This window comes from Pleurodeles waltl, chromosome 6 (genome assembly GCF_031143425.1).
Source record: "Pleurodeles waltl isolate 20211129_DDA chromosome 6, aPleWal1.hap1.20221129, whole genome shotgun sequence".
In the NCBI taxonomy this organism is placed as follows: domain Eukaryota; kingdom Metazoa; phylum Chordata; class Amphibia; order Caudata; family Salamandridae; genus Pleurodeles; species Pleurodeles waltl.
Window position 1 is genome coordinate 871,204,070 of NC_090445.1, and position 18,666 is coordinate 871,222,735.

Genomic DNA, 18,666 nt, shown 5'->3' on the forward strand with positions numbered 1-18,666 from the left:
GTTGTGCTTTGAGCCCCTGAGAATTCTTGTAAATGAGGCACTATCCCTGAAATCCATCGTAGACACAATCAGTTTGTGCGACTAGTACTGGCAAAAATTCCAAAGTATGCGAATCTCGTGTCATTCACCTGGATATCTCATTAGTGGTGAAGAATAACACCCTTATTCACCCCCTGAAACCCCCTAACAAAACTGTGCAGAACTTAAAATAGTGCAACTGTCACAAAGCAGGACACAGCAACTGTCACACAGCAGGATACAGAATTGTCATCTATGGCGCATCCTTGTTTGGTTTACATTATATTTAACACATTGAGGAGGTTTACTGAATGTGAACTGAGTTAGTTTTAAGACGATAATGTTTGCTTTGATTGCCTAAAGAAATGCATGTTAGAGTATACATTTTTTCTTTGTGAATAAAACACACAGAACACCTTAAACGTATATGCAGTAGACTTTTCTCTACACAAATGTCTTCTTTAAGACTTTCATTGACTAACCTGAAACCAAGCAACTCCATCGTGGCTTCTCACTTAACTTCAAGTGGACGTGCTTGGCAGTTGAATATCTGTCCTTTGAGTCCGAATCAAGCTTTCTAAAACAAATTCTCTTTCCATAAGTAATGTCTCCACTCAAATGGCCAGCTGATGCAAAGAAATGTTTGAGAATTAGATATGAGGTATAAAAGAAAAGAACAGGCAAAGCCTGTTTTTGTTTAGCAACAATTAATACACGCCTAACGCATAGTTTGGGGGAACATAGTGAGACAATTAAATAGTAAATTATACAAGTTTTGTTGCGTAACATAACTTAATAACCACTTTCAGGGACTATTCATTTTAATGGCCCGGTACATAAATATATAAATCCGGTTTGCCCTAGGATCTGTTTAATTGAAAAGCGATTCTCAAGTCTGATCTTTCTATAAATTGGGGGTTTCCAGTAAACTCATTTTGGGCCCTATTCAATGTAACCTTCTGCCCAAATTCTCTTCTGCTAATGTTGGCCATACAATGGGAGCCCTGGCTTGCGTTTAATGTTTCTAAATCAATGTATTTCTGCGTTATTATTGCACCCACAATAATCGATGATCTGGTAGCCACCCTCTTCTATGGAGAGGTTTTCATTCTAATTGCCAAGATGCTGAAGGCCCTACTAAAGCAGTGGAATGTCATATTGACGTATAGTTATTAAAACAAACGTGAGTTAAAGGCTCTGTCATTCATGATGAATCAATGCCTATTGAAACAGGCATACAAAACACCATCAACTTCGATGGTACAAACCTGAGGCGAGCCAAAAGTCAGTGGTATTATATGTATGAAAAGTAGTGGTTTCATACATTGGCTTATTTAAAACAATTGGCGGATATGAAACAATTTCTGCATAAATATCCATACATAATTGACAAATTCACTATCAGATTGTTTTCTAATTGGAGAAACCTCCGTCAGACAACGTTTGCCACAACTGCCTTCCCTTGTGATAGGTTCTTACGGGACGTAGAACAAAACAAACGATATGCACACACCAGGAACTATACTTTTCGTGATGGGCACTGGTAAATAAAAACTAGGGAGTAAGAAGTGGCAGTGGTGGCTCAGCTGGTAGTAACTTATGCAATGCTTGTTGCACTGTACAGGGTGGTTGTGTGCGTGTGAGAAAGAGGGTAGCAAGTTAATAATCGCAAGCGTCCAAATTATGCATTACCCCACCATCTGCATGAATTGAGGAGTACACTCTTCCTCATCTTGGCAGGATCCGCATTTGCCTTACCTCTCTAGGATGGTATAATTATCCGGGATGTCTCTGGTTGTTCATGATCATTTCTTTATTTTTCCTTACCAAATCTTCTAACTGCAGAGTGGGTGTCTGAGAGCTGAGGCTTTCAAAGGATCAGTAACAACCAATGTTCCCTCTAACTATTGCTCTCTGTGTGTGGCAACAGGATATTTATGAGTGCTCTTTTCTCAGCTGTGTGGGGAACCAAGACCGTAGTTAGGAGTGTATTTTTTGGGATATACCTTCATCTTCAACAACACTGAAAGGGGCTATAGATACAGTTCCCCACCAGTTGCACTGTATAAAATGGCACAATAAGGCAAGATTTTGAAGCAGACATATGCGTTTTGCTTTGCTTTTTAGATCTGGTGTTAGCCACAACTTTTTCATTTTAATCAAAACATATGCATCAATATATACTTACTCAGTGGGGCTTACAGGCAGCCCTATTCATTCTCTGGGCTGTTATAGCGCATTTCACCTTTTTCTACATACAGCTCACTACAGCATACAACAAGGTGCCATTGGTGTGCTACATCAGCATTTCGCTCCCTTCTCTGTTAGTGACAGCATTCTACCAAAGCGAAATATGGCCACCTATACAGGAAATAGTCCTCTTCAGTGCTAGGCGCGTGGCACATGCCCAACTGTAGGCGGCCATCCTTCCATGGCTTACGTAAAACTTTATTTAAAAAAAAATAGCAGTGGCTCTATGTGCACTTGCTTGTGCACACATTGACAGCCATTTATTGTTGGCTTTTGTAATAATGTTTTACATAAAACATTTCTAAACAAACAAGCGTTGACAAAGCCAAAAGGTATGAAGGCAACACCATACCTACTGACTTTGCCATTGCTTGTTTATTATTTTTTTAACCTTTATAACGTATGGCACTGAAGGCCATCAGTGAGCAGGGGCGGTAAAGGTCAGATATAGGGGAATGTCCATCATCTGCTACAGGGGAAGCGAGTGTCACGGTTTGAAGATATGTCCTTGGGGTTTTCCATATATCCCTCAGGCGAGAAGCTGGAGGTTGTAAAGAAGTGAATAGCTCACTGGTGGTGTCACAATAAGTGCGGTCCCACAGCCAACCTGGCTCCGTCAGAATGGCAGCACTGTCCCAGTGCAAGACAATCCTCTGTTTAGCTAGCAGTAGTGCCAGAGCAGCAAAGCGCTGAGGAGACTTTGGAAGCGTTTTCATGTAACCCAGCAGAGCCTGGAGGAGATCAGGGGTAAATTCTTGGTTGATCATTGGTGACAGAGAAGAGTAGATGGTGCCACAGTGTGCAGAGATAGCAGGACAGGACAGGACCAGGTCAAATGCAAGAAATCTGCCTGTTCGGCCTGGCACTTAGGACAGAGGTGAGATTGTGTGGGATCCAATCTAAAGAGAGCAAGTGAAGAGCTGTATGGTTGGTGTATGAATTTAAAGTGTAGTCATTTGTGACAATAGATGTTGGATACTAGTTTGACTTGTGTGCAGCTATAATACCAAATCTTGTCTGGCAAGGAGCATCCCAGATCCCTCGCCCAGGCGATCCTCGATTTTTCCGGTTCCCGTGATCCAGATATTATTGTGACGTGAGCAGACCTCTAGATCCTCATTTTTGCTGCCACAGTCTTCAACAATCACTCAACTCCCTCCATGCGCCTGGACATGGCCGCATCACCCTTCTCGATGTTCAATATCCGCTGTTCAGTTGCGCTACGTGTGGTGGAGTGTTCGTCGTGGCGCTCATGCATCCCATCGAGCCGCATCGTAAGGGCATCAAAGCTCGTCTGTGGCCTTGAAGCCCATCTTCAATTCCACAATTTGTTCTGCAGCTCCCTCCAGTGGCGGGACTGAGTGTGCGCCCCAAGCTGAATTCGTGCCAGGCGATTCCTCAACTCCCAGGTGCCTGAGTGTCTGGTCCGGGTCAAATGAGATTTGTCACTGTTTAGGGCCGCTGCACCCCATTTTGCGCTGGGCAATGTAGAGCGATTGGGCAGCATAGAGCAGCAACGGTGGGGCGGTACAAGCGATTTGCAGGCAGAGGGAGATCTTAATCAGGCCCGATCGCAATGGTGTGCGTGACAGCCAGTCATACATTTCAGTGAACAGCCAGCCTGACGTGGGGTGCAGGAGGTAAGTATTGTGATGTGGAAGGCCCGGCGTATGCCACACATCAGTGCCAGAGAGCTCTGTGGGGACTAGGGGTCACCAATTATGGGTAATGCCACGGGTGCACATTTATCATAATGCCATTAAGCAAGGACTCCAGTGCTCTGATAATGTGGTGTACTCACCAGTACACTCCTTGCTGCAAGGCATGGAGGTTAAATTCAGTCAGCGACTGGTGGGCCAGCCAGAATGTGATGGCTGCACCTCCCCTGGGGGGGTGGGCCAGCACAGGGCACCAGGAAGGCATAGCAGGCCCGCACCAAACAGCACATGGGCCGCACATAGGCCCAACAGTCGACATGAGGCCCGACAGCACAAGCCAGCAGTCCGCACCCGCCCAAGCCCAGGAGCGCAGGCTGGCAAAGACGCTGATGCCTCCAGGAGGAGACCACCTCTGGCAGCAGGAAATTAGTGGCGGCACAGGGGAAAATCGCTGAATGCATGCACCCCACCCCCCAACTTGCGTGGGGCCCTTGTTGCTGCGGTGCCTCCGGGGACCGCATCAGGCCGCACCGGCCAGCAATATACCCCTCCAAACCCTGATGCCACCCCGGCAAGGACCCAGGATTCAGCTGAAGAATCAGCAGCCCATGGGGTTAGGAGCGAGTTGCAGGATGGGGGCGGACTGCATACAGTGGCTGGTGGCATCCCCAGAGCTTTACAGCGGCACTGCCATCTTGGTCAGCGGTCAGGCCATGCCCCCAGGATGGGGGCGGACTGCATACAGTGGCTGGTGGCATCCCCAGAGCTTCACAGCCGCACTGCCATCTTGGTCAGCGGTCAGGCCATGCCCCCAGGATGGGGGTGGACTGCATACAGTGGCTGGCGGCATCCCCAGAGCTTCCAGCGGCACTGCCATCTTGGTCGGCAGTCAGGCCATGCCCCCATTGCTTGTTTATTATTAGTATCACTCCACTACAATAAGTATTTTGGGGGATTGACATATAATAAAACAATTTAAGCACTGTTGCAAAACAGTATACCTAATTTTACTTCAAAACATAAAAAGTATACAGAAGAGGAAAACTGTTTGAAAGACCCAAACTGTTGATCATGAAACAATTCAGACCTGAAAACACATTTTTTGTTATAGAGAAGCTGCTTTCAGGTCAAACTTCATTCCAAAGCAGCCAGGAGCACATACTGTTTGTTTCAGAAATTGAAATATCTAAAAGTGATTTTACCTTGCTATGCTCTTGAAACTAGTTATGTTGCCTTCCACTCCTGCACTTTGTTCACACTATCTTTCAGTCAAAATAAAAGAAAAGCGATGGGGATATCAGTTAGAAGAAACAAAAGCTTTGATAATGTTCGAAATTAGGAGTGTGGGCGCTGCAAATATCTCTGTGTGCGGCATCAAGAATAAAGATGAGCGGCAGCGCAGGCGCGCACCCTAGAGGAAACAGTGGTAACAACTACCACCATCTCTTTGCCCTTACAGTGTTATGGGGACCCTAGTTAGGAGCACACCGCAGAGGACAGGGGAGGCCTCGCTGCTTGTGCTATAGGAGATAGCCTCAAGATCACAAGTAACACTATAATGTCTTGAAACAGTATCTTTTTTAGGCCTGGGAATAGCCAAGACCTTTTGTTTCCGCTCAAAAGTTCTTAAAAATACATACGTCTACAATCATGCATGGATGGACTTTTAGCCAAGCCTCTTAATCCATTTGCCTTTAGTAGCGTTAATCATATTTTATTTACACAGCCACACCATATAGCATTGGAGAAACGGTTAGCCAAGCTTATTCATTGGCCGTAGGTAGTGTGAGTAACAGTATTTTGCCTGTGCACAGTATGCACATCTGCTACAAAAGTCAGGGACTGATGCTACAAAGTAGTCCCACACAGTGCCATGGACTGGTGAGTAAATATGTTCTTCATTTAAAAAAAAAAAACAATTCCTTTATTTTGTTTATTCGTTATTCTTTGCACGGCCCAGCAGCTCCCCAAACACTGCTTTTGATCGCATGTTGCCGGCTGCAGTGTGCCACAGACCACAAGGGCGCTACCCTCTTTAAATGGACTTGAAAACATTCCAAGATGGCTGCCCATGAGTGTACATTTAAAAAAAATGTTTTTTGCACATGGATGCTCAGCCCTCTAAGAATGTTTTTTTGACAATTTAGAACAAAAACAGTTGCAAGATTGACACCAATATGTCTGCATGCACGGGCGACCATCTTAGATTATATTTGATGTAATTGATCATTTCTTTAACTGTTCTCACGTGCCCAGCTTTTTGCTTTCTTGGAACAGTAAAATAATAATAAGCATTAGCAAAGAAAATAAGCATAGGAAATGCAGTAGCTCTGCAGTGGAAGCCAGGCACATTGGCTACACAGATGCTTGTTGTTTCCTTACCGTAACACCCGGCCGTTCAATGTCTTTTTGTAACTATGTGTGACCTTGTGGAAATTGATCTACTGCAAGTCCGTGTATGTTTTTTTTTTACTCTTAGCAGACATCAAAAATGTTATGACATTAAAAAAGTGGACCAAACTATTAAAATAACTTATATAGCAGGTGCTTTTTTTCTGTTACATTTTCCCACAAAAGCTGTTTTAATGGGAAACATTACCCCGGCTCTTTCAATTTTCAATACTTTGCCTTCATCTTCGAGAGCCACTGCGTTAACCCTGTCAAGTATGCACCTAAATATCTTGCTCTTGAAAGTATATTTCTCAATACAGCCAGGACGTGCCCCGCTTGACCCTTCCTGTGATTTTACCCGAAGTATCTCTGCTTGTCATGGCTGACAATTGTAGTCACGGCTGTTAAAAAAACAACAATGGATGGCACATAAATTGAAAGTATGTGCACCGATAGTCTTTAACTCTCCGTATTGCTCATTATAGTCCTGATCTAGATATGCAGCGACTGGATGCCTGCCTTCTGTGGTTGCAGCACCTTCTCTCTTATGACAGATCATCAAGTGTGGGTCTTTGTTCTACACTTATGGCCCACTCGCCTACTTCGTCTACACTTTTTGAAATATACCAAGTGACAAATGCTGCTGGTGTAATTAAACTTAGGGAGTGTGCTTGAAGGTAATGAATATGCATATTGTGACAATACAGTGTTTCTAGTAAGATCTCCTTCTTAGCCCTCATTGCCTTTTTCTGAAACACTGCACAATGCCAAGAGTGTTTTTTTTTTTTATTTTGTATCCCCTGGAAGTGCATAGTTCAGATTTATTATCAGCTTTTTCAGTGTGAGCCAGACCCTGGAGGCTGACAGAACACTTACTGTAGCACGATCGGAATTACAACGGAAAGACTATATGTATTTTGCAAACAAATACAGCAAAAAAGGAAGGTCGAAATAATCCAGAATACACATCATCTACTGGTTGGACGCATAATATTGGTGCAGTAACTCAACACCACACAGCATTTTAGCAATAATATACATAACCTTATAAAAGTGGGAGTTTGTTTTTGACAAACAAAAAACTAGAGTCCCCCATGCAGTGTTTTTGATATCAGGCATGCTAGGGCCCTCGAGGTCCTGGGTGGACTCTAGTCAGAAATTGTGTAATTGGACAGGAGGTGTTAAGGTGTGGTTATAAAAGTTATGATGCAATGCGAGGACAGCGCGATACTATGTTGAAGAATAAAGGTGTCTCTTACAGAGCTCCTGTGTGGCGGAAGGGCCGGTATTTATCACTGGTGGCATCCTATGCGACACTCTTTTTTGGCACCCCGCCAGCCCATGACCAAATTTTCGGATTCATTCATTACCACCCAGCAAATGTCCCCCACATCTCTCCATAGCCCCACTTTCACATCCATTCATTTGTTTTAAAGCAATTGTAAAGGCTGGCTTTACGAATCCACTCAGCTTTCCACATAAAATATAGTTCTGTTCTTTGCAGCAGGTGTATTAACCCTCTGAGCGGCGAGTCAAAGCTGCCGCTAGACAAAACTTTCATCTCTCTCCCTAGCAAGACTATTAATTACAAGAGGTATCTTTACATTTTCATTGTTTCCCAGAAGCCTGGGCGCACAAGGAACTTTTCAGCAGGTGCTTTCAAATTGCAAGTTTTGTAAGTCATTGCTAAACACAGTGCTCCCCTGAGGTCAGCGTCCCCCAATTCAGGCCAGCACCCGGTGTGGCTGCACCGCTCGCACCACCCTAAAGCTGGCCCGGTGTGGTGTGTTCATTTACATGCTACCGGGCTGGAGAGGATATTACAGCTGACGACGAGTAGGGGATATGTGCCCCGAAGAAATAAAGCTGCTGTCCCTGAGAGTTTGCAAAAGTATAGCAAACTGCTTGTATAAGCCATATGTGCCTTAAAATCAATGCACAGTGGTCTGTGATTGGCATATGTGGTGTTGAAGTCCCCACTGCAGCCTACAGCTGGCCATAGAAGAAGTTGAAGGCCCTGCAGAGGAGCACATTTGAAAAGTCTGCCAAAACCTGTTGGTAAAGCTAAAAGTATAAATATTGAACTTCTCCATAACACAGAGCCATCATCAATACGAAAAAGGGGTAATAACCAGATACAATAAATGAAACATTGGCACCAGGGAGTAAAGGGCTATACTACGTCAAAAATGAGGAGTGACGATCAGGCCCCACGCAATGAGGGTTGTGTGGAGAGGTTGCCAGTCCTGCTGCACAAGACGAACACTGCCTGACCAGCACGTTACCCTTTATGGCAAGCAAAGTAAGTGCGAAGTGTGGTACATTCCTGAATCCAACACCCTTTTTCAATACCGCAAAGAAACAGAACATTGGTGCCAGGTAGACTACATAGATCGAAACGTTCGATAACTTCACAGATGCACTAGGAGAAGATGAAAATAAGAACATTGTTAAATATTTAAAAAAACCTGGTTGGGTATGAAGTGAAAGGAGTGCTAAAGAAGGTCTCACAAGCTGATGCAGCATCATACCAAATTATAAAAGAAGTGTTGTATGCCAAGTTAATCGGATGCTGTATGTCGACTACGGAAGGTACATCTTCAGCCAAGCATGACAAAAAGCTGGTGAAACAATGGATACATTTGTTGGGAGACTTTATACATTTCTCAAACACTGTAAGTTCTGTGACTTTAATTATGAGAAAGCCATGCACCTCAGAATCATTGATGGGTGCTTCTCAAATTCCTTCAGAAGATGCATGTTGGGTGAACCACTCAGTTTGGATAAAATTCTAATGGCTGCAAGGGCAGAAGAATGAGCAGATCGACAAGATGCAGATTTGGAAGCAGGAACATTGCGTAATGAATTGGCGTTGATCATGAAAAGCAAGCAAAAGCACAGAACAGATGCAGGCAAGCTGAAGCCTCTGAAGAAGAAAAAGCGATGCTTCTGATGTGAGTTTTCATTTCCCCATGAAGGACAGATGTACAAAGGCTGTGGGGAATAATAACACTTCATAATGGTCTACAAAGAGAAAGAGAAAGAGAATCTAGGTGCATCACAGCAAGAAGAGAAAATGGCTGTCAGAAGTTTCCAGAAGCATTCTCGCCTTGCCCACGAGGCCAAAAAGCAACATTAGTTATGACAAGTAGAAACCAAGCACAGTCGATCATCATCAAGTTCATCCTATAAGGGCTCGTCAACGTCATTATCAAACACTGGTGAAGAAGATGGATATACGCTAATTATATTGATTAAGGAACAACATGCACATGTAGGGTTAGCTACTTGCAAAGAAGATCAAAAGTAAAAAAAAAAGTCACAAAACAAAGCGACAAAATTCATTTGGACATTGTCCTAAAATCACACTGAAAGTGAACAGCTGCCCCATAACCTTCATTATAGAGAGTGGTGTGTTGATTAACATCATTCCAGTGGAAAAGTTTAACTCCTTTTCTCCTGTGCCTCACCTTACTCTTTCAAACACAAAGGTATACATGTGGGCTGCTTCACAACTGTTACAGGTTCAAGGGTCTTTTACACCAACTTTGTGACTCAAAACAACATCAGTGCAAGTGCCAATCCATGTCTTTCAAGGTACTTGATCTTGTGCATGCTTGCTTAGCTTTGGCACTGCTGCTAACATGGGACTGATATCTCTCAACTACAACATCCATGCTCAGGCTGAAATTGAGAGTCAGTTCCCATCGCTGTTTCATGGCCTAGGAAGACTCAAGCAGATAAAAGTGCATCTTCAGATTATTGAGGCCAATCGACCTGTTGTCAAACAACACAGCAGAGTCACTTTTCATTTACAAGCAGTTGTTGAGAAAGAACTAGAAACAATGTTGAAATATTATATAATTGAACATCCACCGGTCCTACACTGTGGGTTTTGCCCATAGTCGTGGTGCCAAAAAAAGACAGTGGAGGTGTGGTGCTCATATGTATTGATATGCGCTAGGCCAACAAAACAGGAGAGTGGGAAAGACACCCTAGTCCCCACATAGTGGACATAATCATGCAACTGAACGGAGCTAAAGTCTTCTCCTGTCTTTATCTGAAGTAAGGATATCATCCACTGGAGCTGGAAGAGAACTGTTGGGACATTACCACTTTCTCAACTCATGTTGGTTTGTTCAGATACAAAAGACTGAGTTTTGGGGTATATTCGACTATAGAGATATTTCAGGATGTTATACACAAAATTATTCAACCTGTTACAAATGCTTTCAATTACAGAGATGACATACTGGTATTTGGGACAACACACAAGGAGAATGGGAAAGGCTCTTACGCAAGTGTGTCACTTACTTGCTGATGCAGGTCTCACTCTGAGTGCAGCAAAGTGTGAGTTTCACAAAACCAAACTTAAATTCTTTGAGAACATATTCTCTGATGGTGAAATGACTCCTGGCCCAGATAAGGTGCATGCATCTACCTGCCCCCCAATAGATGTAACCATGCTACCTTCCTTCTTAGACATGGCCCATTATTGCTCAAAGTACATTTGTGACTTTGCTACTGTGAGTGCCCATTGAGAGACTCATCAAAACAGACTATCCCATTTCAGTGGTCTTCTGAAGGTGATTGCAAAACAAAACGTGATTGAGAATGCAACTGAAAAATATTATTTTGACCCCAAGTTTCATATGAAATCACAGTAGATGCAAGCTTGGTGGGGTTGGGGCAATCCTCGCTTAGCACAGTGGTCATCCAAATTCCTAGAGACACATTGTGGACATGCTGTCTGAAATAGAACATGCCTACTTTCAGCCAGAGAAGGGGAGTCTTGCTGTTGTGTGGACCTTTGAAAATTTTCATGTGTTTCTATAGGGAAAACATTTCACAATAATCACTGACCATCAGGTGTTGCTCACTATCTTTGGAAACCTAAAAGCTAAGATGCCCCCTTGCATCAAGAGGTGGGGGTTGGGACTGCAAGAGTATGACAAAGTGATTGTATACAAGCCAGATATCCCACAGACTACTCTACACAAATGCTGGTACATTGCCACAGTTCGACATCCAAAATGGATGACAAGTATCTCAATTTCATTGTGAGGTCCAAAACGCCAGAAGCTCTATCCATTGAACAAAACTTTTTGCTACCAAGGCAGATAAAGATGTTCATCCTCAAAGACCTCTTTATAACACAATCTTGGAAGACAAATGTTCGATGACATTGAATTCCAAAAAGATAAAAAATGTACAGGATGAGCTGTCAGTCACTCAAGAGGGTATCATATTGAGAGGCTCAAGAATCATCATACCTGAAAGCCTGAGGCAGCAAGTCATTGAGCTAGCCCATGAAGGACTTTGTGGAATTGCAACCACTAAAAGAGCCTTAAGAGACGGAGGGGCAGATTTAAGAGCCCCTAGCACCTCCTGGCATGACATTAGCGTCATTTGTTAATGCTAATTCAGCCCAACGAGGTCAAACTCACCACACCAAATTTACAAAGTGGTGCAATGCATGCATTACATTTCTTCATAACCCTTTGCACCACATTATGCCTGCACCAGGCATAATGTATGCAAAGGGGGCGTTCCCTCATTTGGGAGGTGAAATGGCACAAAGAGATTTCTTTGCGTCATTTTTTTTCGGCACTGTTAATGCCTGCTCAGGGCAGGCGTTAAAAGGAGGCACACCATTGTTTTCAATGAGTCTCAATGGGCTTTGCAGGGTTAGCATCAAAATTCTGATGCTAATCCTGCAAAGCTCCGAACTAGCGTAAAAAATGATGATGCTTTTTCCCTAACTATCCCCATGGTGCACCATATCTTAGATACAGCACACACATGGTGGTGTTAGGAGGTGCTAAGGGCCACAAGAAAAGTGGCACTGCACTGCACTGGGTGCAGTGCCACTTTTCCTAAATCTGGCCTGAGTGTGGTTCCCTCACCTAGATGAGCGAGTTGAGAAAGAGCTAAAAGCATGCCATCTTTGTTTATCCCCCAAGGTGAAGCAGCATCCAGTAACAATGCCTGATCTCCTTGTGTATGCCTGGGAGAGAGTTGCCATTTATTTTTTTGGGCCTCTGGAAAATGGACCTCAACTCATAGAAGTCATTGATGAATACTCACGTTTTCCTTTGGTAGAAGACTTATCATCAACAACCCATGACAAAGTCAACGAGCGGCTTGATGAAATCTTCACAGCATGGCGCATCCCCACTATCCTCAAATCTGACAATGGCTGGACTTTCAAAAGCAAAGAATTCAAGGAGTTTCTTGATTGACTCAATGCTAAGCATCAAAAGACTACATCTCTGTGGCACCAAACCAAAGGTGTTGTTGAATGATTTATGGGAACACTTAAGAGTGTAATTCAGCGAACATTTATAGAAGGAATCAATCTAAATCAAGCCCTGTGCCCAGCACTTCGTGCCTAAAGAGTGACTCTTCACTCCACAACTGGTGAGAGCCCTGCCTGCTTGCTGTTTGGGACATCCATCAGAACCAAACTATCACAGTGGACATCTAGCCAATGGGTACATGCCGATAAGGTTTAGTCATGAACGAGTCTCAAAAGTGTAAAAGGAAAACATATGCCGATCGGCATTCAAGAAACAGTCTTTGAAAAAGGAGACTTGGTAGTGGTCAAACAGAAACGGAAGTGTAAAATAGACACTCCGTTTGCTGTTGACCCTCTGAAGGATGTGGCTTGCATGGTGACTGTCCATTGTCCCAGAAAATCCATCATACTTAACTCGTCACACTTTAAATATCTACCTTGGTTGCCTCGCAAGTGAGGAAACCCCGCCTGACCTTCCAGGTTGCACACCAGAGCCTATGTCCTAGATGCCAAATAACAGTGCATCTCAACTACCTCACACCACCGATCTAGCAGTTCAGTGCGAGTGCCTTGATGGCTCATTGAGGAAATAAGATGCTAACGTTGTTTGTATTTTTTATTTAACCAGGGGGAGATGTAGTGTCTTTGATATAATGCACAGAAGGGCCTCCGAGGTCCTGGGGGCACTCTAGACAGGAAATATGTAAATGGATGAGCGGTGTGGTTATAAAAAGTTATGACACAATGCGAGGAGAGCGCATAGTATGTTGAAGAGTAAAGACGTCTGTTACAAAGCTCTGTGTGTGGCATTTTCATTTACATGCTCCCAGGCTGGGGAGGCCACTACACCCCACACCCTTGCAGTTTTCATCCTGGGTATGGGAGTCATTTTGATTTTTTTCCTGTCCCTCATTGCCATTTTTTACCCAAAATAGGGCTGATCCTGTAATTCCAAAGAACGCTCAATTGGTAAAATACCTAACGTCCGTCAATTTCTAAATGAGGCAGGCAGACCCAGTTTGGTGGACAGAGTACTTCGTTATATTTGAGACAGAGTGCCTGATCTGTCAAACTTTAAATCTTGCCAACTGACTTTCCGAATGAAGGGATTTAGTGAGGAAGAGAGACTGCTCTCTGAAGTTGGTAATGACCACCTCAAATGGTCAGTTTCTGAGCTAGGGCCCTGAGTGAATGAGCTTTGGGGGAAACGTGGAATTGCTGGAGCCAGTTCATTGCAATCAGAATTGGGGGAAGGTAATTTAACACTCTTGTGCACATTACCAGTTTAGCTACTGCCTGTAACACTGCCTTGAGCAGGGATAGGTCAAGTTTAGGAATTTCTACAAAAGGTGAGTTTCTATAGTATAGTCTTGAATGTCCTAAATTACAGTAAATAACAATAGAATTAGACGTAGTGGTCATTGTTGCATGTTTTATTTTATGCTCTTTTGAGTAAATGATTAATAAAGGTCATTAAACTAAAATAATAATGATAGCCTTCTGGGACGAATTATATAATGCCTCAATTGAGCATGAGCTCATGCTGTAATTCTTTAGCCAGTGAGTTGATATGTGCTTTTAGGGTCATAGGCCCTCATTATGACTTCTGCGGTCTTTCAAAAAGACTGCCGAAGCCGCGGGCACCACTATACCGCCAGTGCTGGCAGTATATGTGGCTCCCTATTATGGCTCTTACGCTGGGCCAGCGGACGGACAGTGGAAAAGTCACATCAACATTGCAGCCGGCTCATAATAGAGCCGGCGGCAATGTTGATGTACAGCGGGTGCAGCAGCACCCATCACGCATTTCACTGCCTGAAATTCGGGCAGTGAAATGCGCGATGGGGCTGTGCCTGGAGTCCCCTGCACTGCCCATGCCAAGTGCATGGGCAGTGCAGGGGCCTCTAGGGGCACCCGAGTCCCACTTACCACCAGCCTTTCCATGGCGGTGTTTTCCGCCATGGGCAGGCTGGCGATTGGAGACTCATAATCCCCAGTGCAGCGGTGCTTGCACCACTGCCCTGGGGATTATGACCGCCAGGCAGAAGCCTGGCGGTATGTTGGAGGGGGCGGCGGAATGGCTGTGGCTAATGCGCCACGGTCATAATATGCTGGCGGCACACCTCCACCCTGTTGGCAGTGTTACCGCCAGCTTACCGCTGGCCGCCAGGGTCGTAATGAGGCCCATAGTCTTTTCCAAGAAGAAGTAGAGCATCAGTAGAGCAGAAGTAGGTGCATTCCACAGTGAATGGGTGTCAGTTCAGCACAGAGCACAAGCTGCAGCAAATTTGGACTAGAACAATGTAATGATAGTGAGGGATCAGCAGGTGCTCTGTTTTATGAGGATTTAGTAGGATGAAGTGTGCCCTCATTCAGAAACAGAAGTTAACCAGAAATTGACTGTGGTTTCTACATCATTGGGGAAAGACATTTTCAGACAGAGCTCCAGACTGTTGGTTTACAAGTGTTAATGCGATGTAACTGAGGGAGGAGGCAACAGGTTACATGTAAATATTAAAGAGAGAGGGAGAAAGGGTGGAGCTTTGAGAGCTATAGCCAAGTTTACCTATTATCACTGGTTTTCAAGGTATGACGGGAACCAGCTAATCACCTCAATCTCATTATTGTAATTTATAATCTCCAGTAGAGTGAAGTGATATTTTGTAAAACACTCTTGACTGGTCCAGTAGAATGAGAAGGCAGGAGTTACCTTCATTTACAATGCAGAGTGAGTGATCAGTTGTATTATAAATTTGCGTTTTTCTTAGGTCTCCTGGTCTTAATGCAGATTGAAATTTGTCTGGAGGATTATTTTTAGGTATGAAAAGTTTGAGCTGAATCTTTAGGGAGTTTTCCGGGTCTTTCTCAGGCAAGATAGATTGGATACCAGGCAGATTTTATTGGAACCTTCAGTGTCTGGGCCTAGTTTTTCTATATGGGAGAGACCAGAGCTACATTTTGGCAGCCTGGGTCTTATCCATGCCACAATGAGGCAGTGAAATAGTCCATTCATTAGAGTGTAAATAACATGCTTATCTGTTAGTGAAAACTAGGCATTGATACAAGGAAATTAGAGGATGGTTTGGTTTTGGCAACAATAATCATTTCTTATTGGGCTACTGTTCTGAAAGATGACTAGGTGATCTTGGAGTTTTAGGTTCAGTGACTGTCAAGGCAGAGTTAGGAAGAGCTCATCATTTTACATCTTCTTTTCAAAGAAAGTGGAGTATATTTCACGGTTGTCTATGGATTAGTAATTATTCCTCTCCAAGGAAGGTTGTGTAGATTTGCTCTGGCTTTCCAAAATCTTTCTAGGACAACTTTATGATTGGTCAGTCTTTTTTCTTTGGAAGGAAGACATAACTTAGTCAAATGAGTTGCTTGTATTTAGTTCTATGATTTCCAAATCTAACAACAGCCATAGTGGAAGAATTATTTTTCCACGTGTCCTACGGCTCTAAACTCTTCTTTTCTTTTTTGGGTCTTTTGAATGCAATTGTGCTCTTTTTCACATTATACTTTAGTTTTTTAGTGCTGTTGTGTCCATGATTTCTGCTAGAGTCACTGATAAATGGTTTAAAAGCCTATTGACGCAAGCAATAGTCTCAAAAAGAGGTTGTACTATTGACTAGTTATTTTTAGGGTCTCTGGATCACTCTTTAGGTCTTTTACACTGGTTTCAAGTCAGGAGGTTTGGAGTGAAAAGTAAGAAAGGGATTAATCACTTGACTGAGAAGTAAAAAATTATTGATGCTTCTGCCTTTGGTTTATTTTATAGAATCATCAGGAGTTCTAGGATGGAACCTTTATAATAAGTGGGGACAGACCTACCTGTATCTGGTTATTTAATAAAAAAAACTGCAGTAAACGCCTTTGGACCTCTACAATACAAGCTGCAGTCTCCCAGCAAAATGTTCAAAGAAATGGATTTTATCAGTTGTGAATTTTATGAGTTGTTCCACAAATTTCATGTTGTTATCTGGGCTGAGGATGCCACACAATCTTGTGATGCATAGGGTCTCTTATTTAGATTTCAAATGCAACATATTGGAATGATGTGAATTGCTTGTTTTTAGACTTTTTCATTTGATGGATTCTTTGTGAGCAATCGCTACCTCAACTGGGCTTCTCTATCCAGTCAAGGCAACTGATGGACTAATTCAGAGGTGTGAAAACGTCTGGCTTTGGGTGTGCTGACCGACTCAACAATGTATCAATGATGAATAAAAGGTGAGCAAGTAATGAGATCAGCAATGTCATGTTTCACTGCCTTTCTGCAGTTATGCAGGAGGCAGTTACTGGAGTACTGTAGTGTTGTTTATGCTTGTTGATGGTGATTTGCTTTTGAAAAGTTAAGGATAATAGGTTTATTGGTTCCCGGGTGCAGCTTTGTTGCTATGGTCCTTCATATTGGGATTCAAATAAGTCCCTTCAGATACATTATGGGTGGACTCTTCTTTGTATTCCAATAGCAGGTCCTCAATATTTTGTTGGTGAAGGGGATAGTGGTTCATTTTGTGTGAGATTTGTTGTTTCATGGAGTGGTTCTTGTATTCAGTAATTATGGGTACCAAGTGAAATATGTAAGTAACTTATGTTTTATAGTCTTCCCAAGGTCTGGTACTAAAGGTAGGCTTTTAATGTGCATGAATGGTCAGTTCCCCCAGGATGGCATCCGATTTTGCTGAGAGAGTACTACCTGCAAAGGCAGCTGTGCACTACTTATTTCCTAATCAGTCCATAAGGATCTCTTACTTACTCCTGCGATTGTGTCTAATGAGTGCCTTTTGTTGACAATTGCACAGAAACTTCCAGGAATAATGAAACAGGCTCACTAGTTCAGAAGTGTCTGTGTTTGTGTAGGGGCAAAATGGGGACTTGAAATAGACAAGACAAAATTCTGTGGGGATTAAAGTGAGGGGGAAGATTCTGGAGTGAGGGGCAAATAAGTAAGAGTGATGGAGAGTCAAAGTTTGTATCACTGCATCTGATTGTTCTAAGGAATTGGGGATATGATGAAAGCATATATTAGAGTGTGGAGAAAACCATCTCTTGAGTCTTACTGAGAAAGGATGAGAGCATTGAGGCTGCTTGGGGTGGAAACAGAAGAGAATTGGCTGGATCGGTAAAGAGTGTGATGAGAAGAGGTAAGGGAGGGAAAGGGGAGATAAGAAGTTTATGACCATGGACCCCCTGGAAAGTGAACATGCTGGTACTAGTGAGGGGAATACTAGGGTAGCAGAGAGTCATTTCTGAAGAAACGTTTTATAATGGGGTATTAGACACCCATAGTGATATTCTTTCACATTTTTGGTTAGTGCCAATATTTGATTTTACTCTGATTTAGTTAATATTTTATCACTGTAACACACATGAGTAAAAGAGTAAATATGACCATAAATGTCACACTTTGGTGTTCAATCAATTGTTCATGAAAGCTGTTAATTGAACATTTTTTGATTTCAGATCACAGAAATCATTACTAGCATATGTGAAAATTATTTTCCTCTGTATTTCTGAGCTTTGGAAAAGGCACTTAACACATTTTTGTGGTTATGTGGCATTCTGTACTCAAAACAATGGCTGGTTAGGAGCTTCTGACACTTCTTGAGAACTTCAACATGACTCCTGCCTTTAATGTCTCTGAACCCCAATACTCTCCCGCTTTACTAGGTAAAGGCAGACTTTGATATCCGACTATAGAACAGAGCGGGATCATCCACTATGTTTAGTTGCATTGATTATCAGTTATCTAGAATCAGTAGCACTCAGATTTTCCTCACTGCTCCAGTGAAGGAATGTGTATGTTGAAATTCCTGAAAAAGTGTCCATTTATAATCTATTAAAGCTGGATTTTCCTTACAAAAAGTATATAAAAAATATAAATGTAGGGAATGTATGGACGTCGCCTTCATTTGAATAACAGTAAAGATCTGAGTTGCCACAAAGGAAAAAAATGTTATTTGTTGATTTTAAATACAGGACCAATTATGATAGCTTGGAAGCAATAGATGGAGCGTGGTAACCCATTGTGGTTTGTTCTAAATCTAA

At 42.9% G+C, this 18,666-nt stretch overlaps 1 protein-coding gene across 1 annotated transcript in view; it reads left to right on the plus strand.

Annotated features, from left to right (window-relative positions):
* Positions 1-18,666, plus strand: part of GOLGA7B (golgin A7 family member B) — a 157,758-nt gene that overhangs the window by 35,418 nt on the left and 103,674 nt on the right. The gene's annotated exons all lie outside the window — the stretch shown is intronic.